The sequence below is a fragment of the Cygnus olor genome, chromosome 6 (genome assembly GCF_009769625.2).
Source record: "Cygnus olor isolate bCygOlo1 chromosome 6, bCygOlo1.pri.v2, whole genome shotgun sequence".
NCBI lineage: Eukaryota > Metazoa > Chordata > Aves > Anseriformes > Anatidae > Cygnus > Cygnus olor.
In genome coordinates, this window is record NC_049174.1 from 16,931,940 (window position 1) to 16,949,762 (window position 17,823).

General features: G+C 36.3%; 2 long non-coding RNA genes across 3 annotated transcripts; one reads left to right on the plus strand and one right to left on the minus strand.

Annotated features, from left to right (window-relative positions):
- Positions 1–1,729: 1,729 nt before the first annotated feature.
- On the minus strand, positions 1,730–5,475 carry LOC121072399. Of its 2 annotated transcripts, none has more exons than XR_005821188.1 (3): positions 5,231–5,475; positions 4,727–4,865; positions 1,730–3,299 (listed from the first exon to the last, which is right to left on the minus strand). It is a non-coding gene; the product is annotated as an uncharacterized LOC121072399 (long non-coding RNA). The 2 variants fall into 2 exon arrangements; XR_005821189.1 differs by having other exon boundaries at positions 5,227–5,475.
- Positions 5,476–5,520: 45 nt separating this feature from the next.
- On the plus strand, positions 5,521–15,990 carry LOC121072400. The gene is made up of 3 exons (XR_005821190.1): positions 5,521–5,911; positions 15,059–15,138; positions 15,488–15,990. It is a non-coding gene; the product is annotated as an uncharacterized LOC121072400 (long non-coding RNA).
- The last annotated feature ends 1,833 nt before the right edge of the window (positions 15,991–17,823 follow it).

A 17,823-nucleotide genomic window follows, 5' to 3' on the forward strand; every position in this document is an offset into this window, starting at 1 on the left:
GGTTAAATTTCTAAGATATTAGACCTTCAAACAACGTAAAGTGGAGTTCAGAGATCTAAACACGGTGACCAGTATTTTTAATGTTTAAGTGTCCATTTGGATCAACAGTTCTTTAGCTATCATGGTAAAGTCACTCTAAATTCAGTTCCTGTCCAAAAGACATGGTTTATGCAGATGACAGGTACAATATTGAAAGATTCTTTTATGAACCATTTTTAAAGATCTTTTAAAGTTTGTTTTTCATATATTTACTGGATAAGATACAGATTTCACAGTTTACTTTCTTTGCTACTGTAGAACATGTCTTGTTATAATAGCACTGAGATAATATATTTCTAGGGTATTCTAAATGGGACAGCCTTGTGCATCTAATAAAACGCTGAAGTTTATGAATGTAAAAAAAATCTATGTAATAGTTTAAACTCAGCGTACTTAGAAGAATTCAGTTTTTAAGTACAAACTTTGATTTAGGAAAAAAGGAAAGAAAAAAGCCCAGAGGATATTGAGTAATTCCTTTACATCCGCTGATGTTCTGTTGGAGCTGAAACTGATGCCATGACTGATGAAAAGGAAAAAAATATTGGCAGTAGTTTGGGAGTCAAAAGGAATGTGTTTGAAGGCTTCATGGCAAAAAAAGAAAGGTGCATCGGAATTCGTAGCAGCCCAGTATGGGAGTTGGCCACATCTGTCAGGAAACTTACAGATGGTTCAACTCATTAGCTGACAGAACTCCTAGCGGACATCAGCAAAGAGTATGGGGACCTCACTTGGACTAAATGTTAAGCTTGCCTCCTGTTCAGTGCTGCTACATTTCTCCAAAATAAAATCCTTAACCATTTCTATTGGTCCCTGGGTACTCTTTTGAATGTAACCAGTCTGCAACCCTGTTTTACACAATTTGCAAATATGACAAATTTAAATTAATACTGGTTGCAACATTACAGGCCCACCCAAACAGTGTCTCAAGCATAGCTCAGCCTATCTTTTAAATGTTGGCAGTATCTGATATTAGTATGTCTCCATAATAATAGAAAAACTGGGATGCATGAAGTCCACTGCATTTCTAATATAGATCTATAAAACCTTTACTTTAGTATTATTTTTATATTGTTACATGCGGCACCCATGCATGCAGTACTTCTTATCCTACCTTTCTCCATATTACTTGGTGTTTCTAGCAAGGTTGTAACATATTTATGTCAGCGTAGTTAGCAGCAAACCACTTAACTGCAGGTGTGTTTCACAGTTGACTTTGCAGCAGAGCCAGCAGGGGGAGCATACACTTCAGTGTTTTATGATAAGGATTTTGGCCGTTTTTTTCCCTGTTTTTGCAAAGATGTATTTTCATATATGTAGTTATTAGGGAAGACAATGTAGTCAAGTCTTTGTGCTCTGGAACTGCAGTAACTGTAGAGGGAAGCTGAGCTGTCTGTTTTATGATTACAAAATTAGCTTTGATTTTGCAAAATCTTGCATATATCACTCTGTGTGATGGGAGTAATTCTTTTTGGACCAAATCTTATTGGACCCTGGACAGAAGAGACTTTCCTCCAGAAAAAACAAAAGTCTTCCATTATACCCCAGAATACACTTTTTTTTTTTTTTAAAGCGACATAAATTTAAGGACAGGTTAATATGACTTCACATACTTGCAAGGTCAAGCCTTTAATAAATCACTATACACATTGTGTACAGTTCACCTGTGTAAAACAGGTTGAAGAGACTGTTATGGTTTTAGTTGATAATTGGAGATACTTTTTGGGTGTATACAAAATATAGTGTGCAAAGATCTCTTTTTTGTTTATACAGATGCTTAGAATGCAGAAATGCTCTGAAATCCTTCTCACATTCTCAGTCACTGTGTTTTGGGCCTACTTCCAAAGTTGACAGGACTTTTGCTAGGTGAAGTTTCAGGCCAGAAAGGTGGTTGTTTTTGCACAAACTTATGTGTGTTTAAACAATATAGTGAATTAAGTATTAACCTTGGAAATTATGTAGTTTGTGTCATGATTTAAACTTTATTTAAATACTTTTTTTTTTTTTGTATTTAGCATTATTACACTATGTGCTTGGCTAAGCCAGGCAGGGTTGATTATCATTAAAGTGTTATTTATTTCTATTTTATTAAGCCCCGTTTTACATTCATGTTACAGGTTAATTTATACTTTTATTTCATGCACTACTTGGCTTTACTGATTAATATGCCCCATGGCATTCAATAAAGCCAGGCAGTGGAGGAAATAAGAGTGGTATTAATTTCTAACATTGCTATAAATTTGCCTTAATAAAACTAGCTCAATAACACTGCAGTAGTAATACAATGGATGCTTCCAAATTGTTAGCAAAGACACAACTGAAAGAACATTTTTTTTCCTGAATTTAAGAATGCTGTGCTGTCTTTTTACTAGTTCAAATTAGACTACCTGTTAAAATACTTAATGCTCTTACATTGTGTTCTAAAAAGCAGCATGCATTTAAAAAAAAAAAAAGTTTTTTTTTCCTTAGTCAATCAATTCAATCAGATGTAGATAAATCCTCTGGATTATGCAATCCTTTCAAATGCCTTGCAGATTTTCCTGATCACTGTTACTTCACAGACTGCCTAAAATCAGCTTTTAAAATATCAAAGAAAAAAAAGAGAACATTCTAGAGTGTGAGGGCAAACAGCAAACAAGGAAAATTAGAATAATGGATTTTCTTTTTAGCAGTAAAATAACTGCTATTGATTTACAATTCCCAGTATTTTCCATTGATTTACATGTTGTTTTGTGGCAGAGTGAAATTCTCAAGACAGAAACACAGGTAGAATTGCTGAATGTTAGCTTTCGTTCTACAAATTGTTCATTACAATGTAAATATTCTTGCTATATTTTATTTATTATTTACTATAACAGCTATAATTTTTTCAGGTGTAGACTGTGACTTTTTTTTTGGAATGAAAATCTCAAGTAATCTTTGCCAGATAAAAACTAGCTGTGACAAACTTCTTACTCATGCCTGTATTCCTTTCTTGCTCAAACTCATATTAATTTAACTGATTTTTTTTCCTCAGTAAGAAAGTTTTGGATACAGCTTTTATTTGACCTCAGTGCAAAATGAAAGCATGACGAAGAAAGTTAGCGTACAAAAATCTGAACACAAGTGTAGTCCAGGAGAACTGCCGAATCCTCAGAACTTGATCCTGGAAGGTGCATGGAAAAGCCCTTAATTGCTTCTGAAGCCAGTGGGATATGAGCCTTCTCTGCACTTTGCTGGGTCAGACCTTAATAAATCACTCGACACATTTTACAGGGAATCACCTATGGGGTGAAAGGCAGCAAATGTTTAAAAGGATTAATATAAACATTATATATCAAATGGAACTTATTTTTACATTCAGGCAGCTATGAAAATAATACTGTCACTTTGATAAGTGTATTGGTTAGTTAAAATCAGATGGTCAGCAGACTATATTCTACCTTTTGATTTCACTAAATAAATGCACTTATATACATGTACACAGTCCAAAGGCTGAGGATCTACCAATGTAGATTCAAATTCAAATTTTAGGCATTATGTAATAATCTTTGCTTAATATAGTTTTCCAAATAGCTACAAAAACTGTAAAATAAATATCATTACCTTACTTAATATAAAACTCATATATGTCCAAACATACCATTTAATTTTCTTATATGCTGGTGGTGGAGTTTAATTCTGGCAAATGACTTCATTCAAGTGTTCTGTAGCCTGTTAATTGTAGAGTCACTGAAGTTGGAAATGGAAATGATATCTTCACGTGCAGTGCACATGCAGTGTGTGAGACTCTTGCAGAATTCCATTTTATCAACTGTTTTTTTTCCAGAAGAATATTTAGTTTCTAACTGAAAACTAAATGTCTTCCTGGATCAAGCTTTAAATGACATTAGCCAACAATAGGAATAATGACATTTACAGTAGCATAAGATTCAATGTTTTAAATGGGGATATAATCCGTCATACTTTGGGGAAAATTTGCCAACTGCTGTGCCAAGCTGGATAGCTTATTCTGGAATTGTACTTCATGGGAAGCTCCTCTGTATGCCATTGGAGTGATGGAAAATTAGGTTAGGTAAATAGACCATTGATTAGATTGTTTGGCAGTTATTTAATTTGCCAGAATTGCTGAAAATCTTTACCACATAGTAGTATCGGTGAGATATGCAGACACTTAATGCTTTCTATCTCTCATTGACAGTGCTAAAAGTTTGGACTAGTCATTAGCTCTGGATAAGGCTGCAACCTTGTATGTGGGGTGTATGTAAAAGACACTCAAAACGTTCTATTTTTAGCTACACAGATAGGCAGTTGATATGATTATAAAGGAAAACACACGAGTAATTTTTAGTGTTCAACCTCCCAATGCAAAGCTATATATCTGTTTTCTTCTTGCATTGTCACAGCCATGCAGAATAAGCTACACTGCTTGCAAAACAGAAAAATGCGTGTTTGGGCTGTGAGGCATAACACTTACAGCTAAATATGAAAAGATCTCTTTATTTAACACTATGAGGAGCAGGGGGCGGAGTGAGACAGAATGCCTCATCAGCCCGGGTACTGCAAATAAAGCATGGAGGGTTCAGGCAATGTCTTTTTCCTTTGAGAGGTTTTTGCAAAGCGGTCCATTTTAAAGGGGTGCCTATAAATTAAGAGATTAAATGGAGGAAGGGTAAATAACCGCCACCCCCATCTCTTGCACTGTACTTACCCACATGCAGATGCTGAAACAAGAATATTCATTTCTGCTTCAACTTTTCTCCAAGCGTTGTTTATTGGTAGGGACAGGATTAATATTTTAATTTCTTATGCTTTTTTTTTTTTTTTTTGCCTCCACCCACATAACACACCTATGATTTTATAGACCACAGAAAAAAAAATCCATGTTTTGCAGAAGGAAATACTTACTGATTTGCTATTCTGCCTCTCCACAAAATGCTTCCCTCCCCATTGAATGTATTTTTATGGAATTAAAAGGTGTTGCCTTTATTTATTGGTTGGCAATAAATATTACATGTTTTTACACCTCTTTCTTTACAGCACAATCCTGGAAGAGGAACTGTGGTCCAAGCATTGTTGTTAAGTTTTATATTTTCAGCCATGCATTTAAGTAACTTTTGTTTCAAAAGGAATAGATCACTTGTAGGGTGACATTTTCTGGGAACTAGAACCTTAATTGCGAAAACAACGCAGCCAAGTCCCTGCCTGTACCTACAGCAGGAGCTAAGTCCAACCGAAGAAACAGACACGATGGTCATTAGGGTCATTAAAATATTTTCTGGCCATCTGAAGCAAAAGTGCAGGTAACGACGCGGCAGCGTGACACCCGGAGCCTCAGGACAGCCTGCTGACCTCAGCCGCCGCCTGCTTAGGCCTGCAGCCCGCACCGCGCCCGCCCAGCCCCGTGCCGCGGGCCCTGCCCGGTACCGGCCGCAGTCGGTTCACCCCGCAGCTGCCGCGGCCCCGCCGCCAGCCGCCGCCCCGGCCCCGCTTCGCCGCCGCGAGGTGGCGCCGCCAGCCCCGCTTCGCCACCCTCCGGTCCCCTCCCCTGCGCCGGGGGAAGCTGCGGAGGCGCTGGGCGCTGCGGCTGCGGCCGTGGCCGTCGGGGTGATTGATGGGTAACAGTCAAGCTGAGATAAAATATGCAATAAACTTAACGTCGCTCGGTACAACTCTTAGAATACGATCGTTTGCTAGGGGTCATTATGGGATCACTGTACTGAAAACGGTATTGCCGCCCGTTAATTCCGCGCAGCAGAGCTGCGCCCTGCAGCCTTACTTCAATGGTAGCGTGCTATGTGTGCCAGAGCCGTGAAGTGCGACACTGCCTTGCAGCTTTGCAACAAAAATTATCTGCAAATAGTCACGGTCTTCCTAAGGAGATAGGAAAATAAAGGTGGGATGGGAGGCGAGGGGTGGGGAGAGATGTTGATTTGTATATAGCTGTAATTCTTTTCCTTCTTTGCTTTCATGTTTGTTTAAAGTCCTGGTTGAAAAGCAGGTGTGGAGAAATGTCCTGCCCTATAAACTGTTGTAAATTAACCTCAGTTGATGGTTTCTGGAGTAACAGTAGTGTAAATGCAATCCTGAACACACTGGATATAGAGATGAATTTAGGAACATTTTTAGAAACATCTGTCTGGAGTTTATGGAAACTCCTTCCTCTTGCATGGGCTGGAGATGCACGTATGTAAATGTGAACTTCAGTTTTGTGCTTATCACATTACTGCTGCTCCTTACATGATAATAAATAATGATAATGGTAATAACAACAATAACAGCAATCAGTGTGAAGAGCAGGGCAAACAAAAGAACTTGCTGCTAGGGAAAAGCATCAGACGTTCTGGACAGCTCTTCCAATCTGTTTAACCCACAGAAATAAACTCTTCAAAATCTTTAAAATTCAAGCAAAACAAACTCCTGTTTCTTTTTGTCTTGTCTTTTGAGGCCAAAAGCCTTGCCTAGTCTAGCCTTAAGTAGAAGGTTATTTGGTAGATCCTTAGGGAGTGTGAATGTGGTTTAGCATAGCTCAGCCCAGTTATGGAGTCCTGCTCTAGCTGCATGATGCAGGCACTCATTGATAATTGCAAACATAGGGCCTTTCTGATCAAAACTCAATGGGCCTCATTTTGTTGGGTCTTCCTGGGACTGATGCTGAGTAGCCACACCATTTCTTTGTATTTAATCAAACTTTTTTTTTTTTTTAATTGTTATACATATATATGTATATAGATGCGCATACATATATACACTAAAAACAGATATTGCCTAAGGAACATGAGGAATATATCACAGATGGGTGCTCTCAGCCTGGTGCTTTTAGTACAATGACACAATAGGTCTCACCAAACTTTTGATGTCAAGGCATCTGAGATAATATGGGCAGCTTGTGTCTACTATAATTCTGTTGTATTATGATCCCAAGTCCTAAAATCCACCAACTTTTGTCTTTGGATCTTCAAGCTCTTATTATAATCCTGCACAATAAATTCAGCTAGTGAATTTAGGGAGGATACATGGTTTTGTGGCTTCAAAATTCCATCCAAAGAGATGCATCTGAAAATATTCTCTTTTCCATGGTTATTTTTGTCCTGTTCTTTGTTAGAGAAAATATGTAAGAAAGATGTGTTTCTAAAATGTGTTCCCAACAGTAATAGTTGTTACAAAGCAGGGCTTTCTTTTTTAAACTCTAGAGTATGTTCTTCCAAATTGCAGCTTTTTTTTTTTCTTTTTTTTTTTCTGGAATTTGTTACTTGGAAAAGAAAAGTTGAGAATGACAGAAGGAAAAGATGAGAAATAGATTACAACAAATGGAATAATTCTTTAGGAGCAGTACACTTTTCACCTCTGGGTGCCACTGTTCAACTGTTTCTTGTTCAGTGACCATCTGCTTAGAAGTCCAGCTCTTATTGGAGAAATATTCCCTGAAAAAACTATTAAAGAGATATTGCCTGTATCTCTGGATAATCAAGAAATCAAGTTTCCAGTGCACAGATATTTGTTATGCTGTGTTTTGATATGCTATTTACATACTGAGCAATGAAACAGTAAACAACCCACATTTGTCCAGTTTAATAAGTGGTCTGATGGTTTATTTAGAATGTCTCTTTCCTCTTTTGTTAGAAGTTGAAATGAAAATCTCCTTTTCTCATACATAAATGAGTCCTAATGCATATTTATTAAATATACAGATTTACTGTAATCATTCTGTTGGTTTAAACAAGTTTTACAATATCAACAATAATTTGCTTTATTGCCCACAACCTGCTTAATTCAGAAATCTATTGACTGATACCATTTCTTTTCAACTGCTGTGGAACTGCTAATATTCAGAGCAAAATTAATTGCAGTCTGTGTATCCAGCTGTTCCACCAGATTAATTATATTATGACTATTTCTCGTAGAAACTCAGGCAGGGCAACTCATCGCTAAATGACACTAGACCTCATCTCTGAACTGTACTGTGATTTTAACTGTAGTCAAATAGAAATCTTCTATGAATGAAACCAAGTGTGTCATTTAACTCCTTCATTGCTATCAGGCTGTGTCTTGGGCAACATTTTCGAAATAATAATGATTGCATTTTGGGTCATAGTGATCTATATCTTACCTCACCTGGAGAGAAACACTGATGCTCTCTTGCTCATACCTCCAATCTAGAAGTGTTCTTCCTGCACACTACTAAGTACAGCAGTCTGTCAGTGAAAGCCAGAAAGCCTTTTCATATCTGCACACTGACAATGGAAAGTTCCATGATAGCCTTGTAAATAATAGGCATGAGCTGTATTTATTTGTGTTTAGTAGTTGCTGAGGGAATTAAATTCCTTGTATTGGTTAGATCTGATGGTCTGTTATGTTCTTCCTCCCTAAGCATTTTGCTATCCTACTTACTATATGTACATTTGGTCAAAATGTTAGAGGAAAAACCAGACTAAAACATCTGCTAAAAATTAATTTCAACTTTGTCCCAGATTTGTACATTTTTCTATCCAGTTTCATCGGAAAATCCCAAATAAATAGAACACTTCAAAATAAAAGAATTTAACTTTATCTTGGGAACACGAAGTTCAGGTTTTGGAAGGGGAAACGTAATAAAATGCTGTTCAAATGAAACTAGTAAAGCTGTAACATACGTAAGTGGAAATTTTGAGGAAACTGGCAATGAGAAACTGGAAATCAAGCAGTAATTTAAGTTTCACACAACCACCCTTTGCATGCGTGAGTACAAAGGAGAGACTGGGCACAAATGTGAGTCAGAACCCTCCTCTCAGGAACTGAAGGGACAGAGATTCCCAGCATCTGTTTCCTTAACTATCACCCAGAGGATACTGGTGGTAAATCACAGTGAGTAAAAATAGAATCAGAAAAGTAGCTCAAAACAAATGAGGTACTGTATTTTGCAGTACTTTTGCAGTAGATCTGTATCCAGCTTAGCTTTTATCTGTGTTCAGATTGGATGTGTCAGATCACATTTATATCTAAACAAATTGTTAATATCACAAGCGTGGACAATTAGGATATCCCACAGAATAGCCAGCCAAATTTGGTGCATAAATGGGAGATTTATCCTGCTCACATGTTGTAATGACTGCGTCAGTGTCATTGTTGTAAAACAAGATGGCCAAACACTTCAGTAGTGTTTATCACTGCCCTTCTTTTGAAGTGAGTGGGCCTATGTTGAGTTGAATCTCTGGTCCAGCCAAGAGACTCCAACTGGAAGAGCTAGTTTGTTTGTGTGAATTATTTTAGACTGTACATTGATCAGTACAGATTTTCCATGTCATCAGTGAAAGCTGAGGTAATGATGACTTTGCCTTGAAGGACTCTAGTGAAATTTAATTAAATGGGGAGTTCTTTTGGAAGACACCACACAGTTGCAAGGAATTCTGATCCACTGTAAGAGTTCTGAATTTATACTTGAACAGCAAACATTTTAAGTAATGTTTTACCCGTTTACTGCAATGATGATGCTTTATAAAAATGTCAAATATAGAATCAACGTGTCTTTAGTATATCCTATTTGCTGTAAATAGCCTTGTTATTAGGTATGTAAATATAATGTGATTGTGGGACTTGTGAAGAAAACCCCAACGTTTTATTTTAGAAATAATGTGTAAATAGTGTGAGATATTCATGGACTCTATAATATTTTAGAAAATGACAGCCACAGATTTCAAGAAATACAGCAGGTTTAATGAATTAGATTTCCAGTTAAGAGAAGTTAACTATATTTAATGGAATTGATCCAGTAAGTTATCATTGACAACTGTTAGTAACTGGCATTTCAATATATACTGTTGTCAAGAGAGAATAAAAATTTTATATCTGCTTTTAGTGTTTTGCCTCCTCATATTTTGAGGATATACCTTTTTACCCATTTTACTCATCATAAAAGCTCATTTAGTTTTATTTCCAACACACGATGCTTTAAGAAAAACCTTTTCTTCTAGAGAAGTTCATAATTCTAGTAGCAGTAGCCCTAAAAATTCTTGTGGTCGAGGAATATTTGATAAAACAGTAAAAAGCTGATGAGGGAGAGAGAGAAAGAGAGAGAGAGAGAGAGAGAGAGAGAGAGAGAGAGAACAATCCTATATGCAATAAATACTAAGAATAAACCACTGTTGGTTAAAAACCCTCAAGCAGAAAATAAAAAGTTTTACAATGAGAATCACAGACAGTCATTCTGCTATTGCTGTTATTATATGGAGATAATTTGATTTAAATCAGTATCAAATAATGCAGTGGCGAGTTAGCAATGCAGGTGTTAAAGAGTATTTACATGATCTGAATCTTTTAAAAAATCTTATTTGAGTTTCAAATAGAAATCTAAATCTTTAATATACAAATTTTAAGATTTTGAAAAAATATATTCTTCCATGGTTCTGAAACTGACAAACTCACTAATGTTACTCTCATCTAACCATAGGAATTTGTCATTTATAACTCTTTTCTTCTCTGCAGTCCATTTAGTCTAGTTCATCACGGTTACTGTTTTAAGGCAATTTTCTTTTTTGGCACTTATATAATTCAGAATCTGGACCTTGAGTTGAATAGTACATATTAAAAGAACGTATTTATTGCATTTTTTTTTTTAAATCCAGATTAACAGATTTCAATTATTTTCTATTTGGTACTTTGCTTAATTAGAGGCAGAGTTTCACAGCACTGTGTTCTTATGCTATATGATGTTATGCAAACGTTAGCCCTGAGACAGAAGTCTCTGTCGAAGAGAGACTTTCTGAATATACTTTCTGAATAGGCTTTCAAAATCACTAGTTGCTGTTGCATCAATGCTTGCAGTCCTGGTGCCCTTCGGCTTTACAAAGTATCATGTTGAGTAATCAGCTTACTTCAAGATAGGAAAACATAACTGAAGAATATTCAGAAGTCCTGTAGACACAATTATGGTCCATCTCCTGTGGTTCTCTTGTGCTTACTTTTGTTTGTGACGTGATCATTTCTAGGGATTTTTTTTCCAGTAATATTTGAGTCACGTAGTGTGGTGAGTGTACCACCTCCTTCAGGTGCAGATAGCATTTCCATTGTATGCTTCTCTGCCATTTGGTATTTGTTTTCCATTTTGTGTTTTGATTCATTTGCTAAGGAGCTTTAGCAGCAGAAACACACCAGATTTCATTGACCATCACACATGTTTTGTCCTCTGTCTGCTGCTGAGAAAAAGGTGTGAGAGATTGAGAGAAAAGTGAGGCAAACAAGGCATCGAGTAAATTAAGCATTCAGATTTTTTCTACTCAATGTACCTCATTTTCTTGATAAAAAAATGAAGAACTTCACCTATATTATACATATTTTCCATAAAGTTAACATGTATTAATTACCCAAAGCAGCTCCCCCCCTTACCCCTCTTTATCCTGCTCCTGCCCCACCCCCCACCCCCAATTCTATGAATTCTTGTTATCAGCAAGGAGAACACCCTAAGGGTTTAAGGCCACTATTGGTCTGCAATGTACACATTTCTATGTTTTTCAAAGGACTTCTATTAAACTAAATTGTTTTGCTATGCTTTATTCCACTGATTATGCAGACAGCAACGCGTTTTTGTATTTATGCTGCTTGTTTTACTATTCTAGCTCTGTTACTGGAATAAAGGAATTTGCTGATTCATTCACTAATGTTTTGCAACATCCATTTTCACACTGTACTTGGTTAGCAAAACCATGTGGCTCTGCATGACTGTGAAGCTCTGCTCATAGCTCCAAAATCAAGAGCTATGAAAAGACCGGACTTGTCTGCAGCTTGTTTAGTCAGTGGAGGCAAGATTTAATGAAACTGTTGACTGTTGTATTGTAGGAACTTTTGTAAGCAATGCTACTCATTTCTTGTCCTAAATGTGTGTCTAGGTTTTAGACATAGCCTTAAGTATTTGTTGAACTAGGTTTGTGTGTATATATATACACGAACACACACATTACATAATGCATATCTAAAATACATATAAATACAATACAAACATATGTTAAATATGTGTATAAAATATGATATAAACAATTCCAGTAGTTTCTGAAAGATGAGTAGGTTAATGGAAATTGGATGCAATCTCAATACAAAATAGAATGACTTCTGGAAATTCAGATTCACAAAAAAGCAACCTATTGTTATGCTGTCTTAAAGAGGGCACTTTTAAATGAGTTGAGCAACAGGGTTAATATTGATGTTAAAGCACTTTTTTGTCTGCTTTCTGATTGGGTCCTTTGCTACAGGTGAACAGGAAATGCAGTGCCTTAAAGCTGTGGGAGGACTTTTATCTGCTTGTTACTAAAGGCTCTAACACATTTTTCTGTACAAAATCATAACCCATCCCAAGAAACAGGAGGTTTTCCCACGGACTTTCTTAGAAAAAAAAATATCAAAAAAACAGAAGGCAAATTCTGCTCTGTAAAATTTCCTTTCTGTTGGAGCTTAGTTTAAAGCTTCTTTTAGTTTTAATCTGAATTATTAATGCATTTCATCATAAAGTAATTATATTTTTATATCCATATTAAATTTAAGCCGTGCAGCCAAAATAGTAAGGGGCGACCACATACTTAACAGCTGGGCAGGCGGATAATGCAAAGGAAGCAAAATGAGGAGAAAGGACTTGATGTACCAGTTCACCACACTGTCAAAAGAGAGATGTCCTGCTCCAGCGCCCCATGTCAGCTTCTTCTCTCCCTGCCTCGGTGTACTTTACTGCTTACTTTGTGGCAGCTGTAATGCTCATTCCTTCTCTGTTTGTAACTAAGGATTTGGTGAGGAATAGGGTGTTGCTGATAGTGAGTTAAATGGCCTTGCTGAGGCATCAAGTAAGCACCAGAGCTGTTAGGAAGGAGATGGTATGGTGATGCAGCCAGATAAAATTGCTGAGGGAAGAAATCAGGGAGACATGCAGGGGAGGGCATGGGGGGAGACAAGATTTCCCTTTCTTGTACAATACATAGTAAAATATTCTAGATTCTCTCATATAAAACCTTAACTTCACTGTCACATAAGAAGTTTTGTAGAAGTTAATTATGTTTAGCAAGTTGATGCAAAGGGTGCTTAAATCTATCGGAGTTAGGCAACTGAAGATTTTCTCATGCATAACACCCAATCCTAAAGGCTGTATTTAGTTCTGAAGTAAATTTTCCCCTGGCTTCAATTTTCTGGCAAGTTTTCAAGAATAAGTAGAAATCTTATCCAAGTGTCAGATTTGGTAAATAGCCAATATTTTATAGAAATATGCATGTAGAAAACTGGGGAAAGAGACCAGCATGAAAAAAGCACAGCTGGTAGCTACATCTCTAAAAAGTACCTCTCTACTGAAAGGTGAAGTGGTCTTGTATGTGGCGTTTTCTCATTTGGAAAACTCTGCATGTGTATACTTCTAGTGATTCATTCAGTTTTCACTTAGGTTTTAATTGGCTGCCTTTAAAAAGAAGAACAGAAAGTCTGCAGGCTGTGATCCTTACATTCCCAAGGTGTGTCCTTTTATCTTCACAGAGAGGTTTTGCACTATCATGCCAGCTCCTGGGGCTTTTCTTGGCCTTTTAACAGCCTAATCTAAGTTACAGTTCATTTACCAAGATTCCTGCTGCTCAACTAATAAACAATTTTAATTTTGTCTTATTGTTCCGTAGGCACACTTCTTTACAGCATGTTACTAGAATTTTTGGTATCAACATTGATTCCCTCCTGACCTTTACGCAGCACTCTTTGCTTGTCACACTAATGTTCTTCAAAGCAATTAATATATTTTAACCAAAATTTTGGGAGATAAACTGACGTTATTTCAGTTTTACAGGGGCAAAACTGAGGCATGTAGAAACAACAATCAAAAGAATTACTAATTCTGGTAACACAGTTTGACACCGCTATGGTTTATTTTTTCAGAGTATCTAGTATTACAATACCACTGCATTATACAATAGCACATTCAAAGCACAGTTTCCACTGATTTCAATTACTCCTGTCACGCATGAAGAACACACATTTAGTGATCACTAACAAAAAATTTGCTTTGAGTGGCTTGCCATTGCATAAGAACTTTGTAAGTCAGTGATAACATCTAATTCCTTAGGGCAGGTTTCAACTGCCTTAGACAAGAAATCGTCCATTCTGTTTCTAGTAATGTTTAATTCTTTTAACTACAGAGTTTAGCCCATATAATGTAATGAATAAGGTTGTGTCAAAAAGATCTGAAGTGGGAGATGCCAAACATTATAGGAAAGCTTTATGAGAAAGCAACCCAGGCATCATTAAATCAGTTGTTTTATGCATGTATTTTAGGTAGGGAATCTGATCTGAATAGACTTACAAGGTTCTGGAGTAATTTCTGGAAATATCTGGCTGAAATCTGACTCGCTAAAAGTACATACAGTGACAATCATAGCAGCTGGAATCCTAAGTGCCAACATTGCACCACGTGAATTTTCACTGTCACTCCACACTGGGAATACACCTGCACCCTTTTGCCTTCTGCAGCAAATGAAAGACTTCTATGATAATTCTAGCACAGAGCGGTTCCAAACTGTGCAGCTTGACAGGGTTTCTAAAAGACCTGAATTTCTTTTTCTTTCAGTTCTCATCATCCACTCTCATTCCCACCTGCAGTTCTGTTTTTCTCTGCTCATCAGGATACTTCTAGGTCTTACAATGACTTCTACTTTAGTTATGCTTATGGAGAACTTACAACTTCAAGTTCTTGTTTTGATGTTGAAGGATATTTTCAGCAAGTAACAGTCAGCTGGATCTGTGCCTTGTGTACCAAGTTTTATCACCTTGGCTGCTACCTATAGACTCTCTTGTGAGAACTGTTCATTGTTGACAAAACTGATGTTGGTGGTGGTTTGGAACAGCCTGTAGATTTTTTGTCTTTGGCTTTTGTATAATTGGTTTTCTGCCTGCATACCGAAACTATAAAAATCTATATATTTCAAGCAATCACAAACAGAATGGGAGGAAATGTTTCTATCCAAAACTTGATTCACAAAGGACACTTGGGTTAAACATTTATTTTTATCTGGCTATTTATAGTGACTAAATGTTATATGAATGTGTCTTGCAGGAGCTGTTTATAGACTAATGGTTGAATCCAGTCCTGATGGAAATGTGTGGAACTCTGCTGGCCACATTCAGTTATAACAGGTCTGGAACTGGGCCATTCAACTCAGTAGATTAGTGCAGGATGCAAATTGGTGTGGAATTTGATTCACTGTGATTATTAGGTGTGTGAATATGAAGAAAATAGGGTCTTGTGGAAAAAATATTAACAGCTAAAATTCAAAAGCAATATTTCCAATGGGCATTCCTCCAGTAGGTGTTCTATGAAGCGTTAATAATAAGCAATTAATTTTGTGAATGCAGCACGTGCACTTTTTTTTTTATTAGGGTTTTGAATGTTTGTGAAAAAAGGCTCCTTTAAGCTCTTTACAAGACAGTGAATATTCTGTCTGCTTTTTAAGTCTTGTTTTTTTCTCTTCCTGGAAATTTGAAGGAGGACAGACTTCTGAGTTTACTGCGTATACAGATGATTTGGACCAGCCCTGCCTCTGATACACATTATAGAACCAGATTATACTATTTCAACACCCTATTATAATACGAAACAGAACATTTTTGTCAGGCACAAAGTATATGTGTATCAAATGTGTTTATATGTACATGCATTTCTTGAGACCTGAAGCCTCATTTCTCCATTGTTTCCAAATCGTAGAACAGTCTTTCATTTATTCTATCTGCATGCTCATGCACCTATTGTAAGTTGGATTGATCTTTGGCTAAGAAGGAATGTTTCGAGGACATGACAGAAATTTGTGAGCAAATGACTGAGCAACTTTTATTCTTGCTTTTGATTGAGCATGAATAAAAGGATATAACTCTGATGTTATATTTAAATGAATGCCTACACAGTCAGTACCTTATAACTAGGATCATAATCTGTCCAATGATATCCAAGGATTTTTTAAAAATGATTACTACACCATTTTTAATGAAAGAACATAGAACATCTGTACAGATAAATATTAATGTTTTTGGTTTTGCTGCATTTTTAAATAAAATTGTCAACAGCTGTGATGTAAAATTGGTAATTTCCTGTTAGTTAACATTCAAGTTTCCCATAATAAGATTTGTTTTCCTAGCAAACTGATTCCTTGGTACCCTAAGATAAAACTTCTAAATAAATTCAATGAAATGCCCGTATTTCCATTTTTAATTGTTGAAGTCAGAAAGGGAGCAAAACTACATAATTGCAAGGGGTTTGGATTTCAATTTAAAGAGAAAACTGTCATCTTAAATAAGTCCAATACCTCCTGGGAGCTAAGATCATTTCCAAAAGATAATAACTTTGAACAACAACAAAAACAACAACAACAAAAAACCAACACAACCTCAAGTGATGTATATTTATAAACAGGAAAATCATTTTCAATTGAAGAGTGGTCTCTAGAGATCACTAAACTTCCACAGTAAAACAATTCTCAGCTTGAATCCAATCCAATTTCATTGCTTTCTACTGTCCTAGCATTGTACCCTTATCAGTTGAGATGCTAATTATTTCCCCTTTGACCATATCATCTGATTCTGATGATATCAAAACAAACTTAAGTGATTAACCATACAATTATTGGACAATTGACGTCATCCAGTGGCAAGGTTCACTTTTGCCTCCTGTTCACTTATAATGCTATTGTTAAAGTACAGTATAAGTCCTTTTGTATTGTGACTTTAAACAGTATCTTTTCTATAAATGCTGTGCACGCTTATTCCTTTCAGGAAGCAAAGGAGAAAAAAACACTTCATGTTATGAATGTGGCTTTTTACACTCTGACTTAACCTTTAGCAAATGAAAAATACAAGGTCAGATGGTAGTTATGTCAGAAAATATTCACCTGGATTGCTGTATTGATTTTTTTAAAAGGGAAAGCCAATAGCATATACTTACAAAATGCATTCATTAGCCCTAATGGCATGTTTCTAACACCAGTGCTCTAGCAGTCTTTTTCGCCCTCTTGCTTTTTTTTTTAATGGTTACAACACAACATTTACTGAGAAGCAAACTGTTCCTTTTTGTTTTTGTTGTTGGTGTTGTTATGTAAATTATAAATTTGGTGTTACACGAAGAGGTAATATTTATCTTACACTTCTATTGCTTTTCTGTGAAAAAAAATGCAAACAAAAAATGAGAGAATGGGAAGCTTTAACTAATTACTCATTCACTCTTAATAGATTTATGTGTTTGAGAAAAAAAGGAGCACCTTTGTGGACCAACAAAGTAGGTCAGATTCTCATTTTAGACTTATACCCATTAAAATCATGCTGGACAGTGTAAGGAAAACCTAAGCAAAGAACAGTTTAAATTTATATTCACCTTTGAAATCTTTAGATTGACAGAGTAGTGAAGTCTGTAGGTACACCTAGTGACCAGCAATAGCCAATAGTAAATGCCTACGAACACATTTTGAGCAGAGGTAAAACCATATATATACACAAAGTTATCTCTGTTGTAGTGTAGACACTGAGATCTTACAAAAGTTGGAATTATAGTAGAACCTGATGGGAAGCCCTTAAAAACAATAGTGTCTTTTCTTCGATTTTGAAGGACTTTAGGTCAGCAACAACTTCAGTTTTTTGTCTTGTTCAAATCACAGTATCATCATCAGCCAAATGCTTTCCTAGCATTGATAAAACATTGTTTCAACACTGATTTGTAGGAGAAAGAAACCACTTGCTGAATCATTGAGACCACTTCCTGAACATTTTAATTTTACGGGAAAAAGAAAATAGTCATAGGATATTGAAAACAATAGGCTCAGCAGCTTTTTGCTGGGG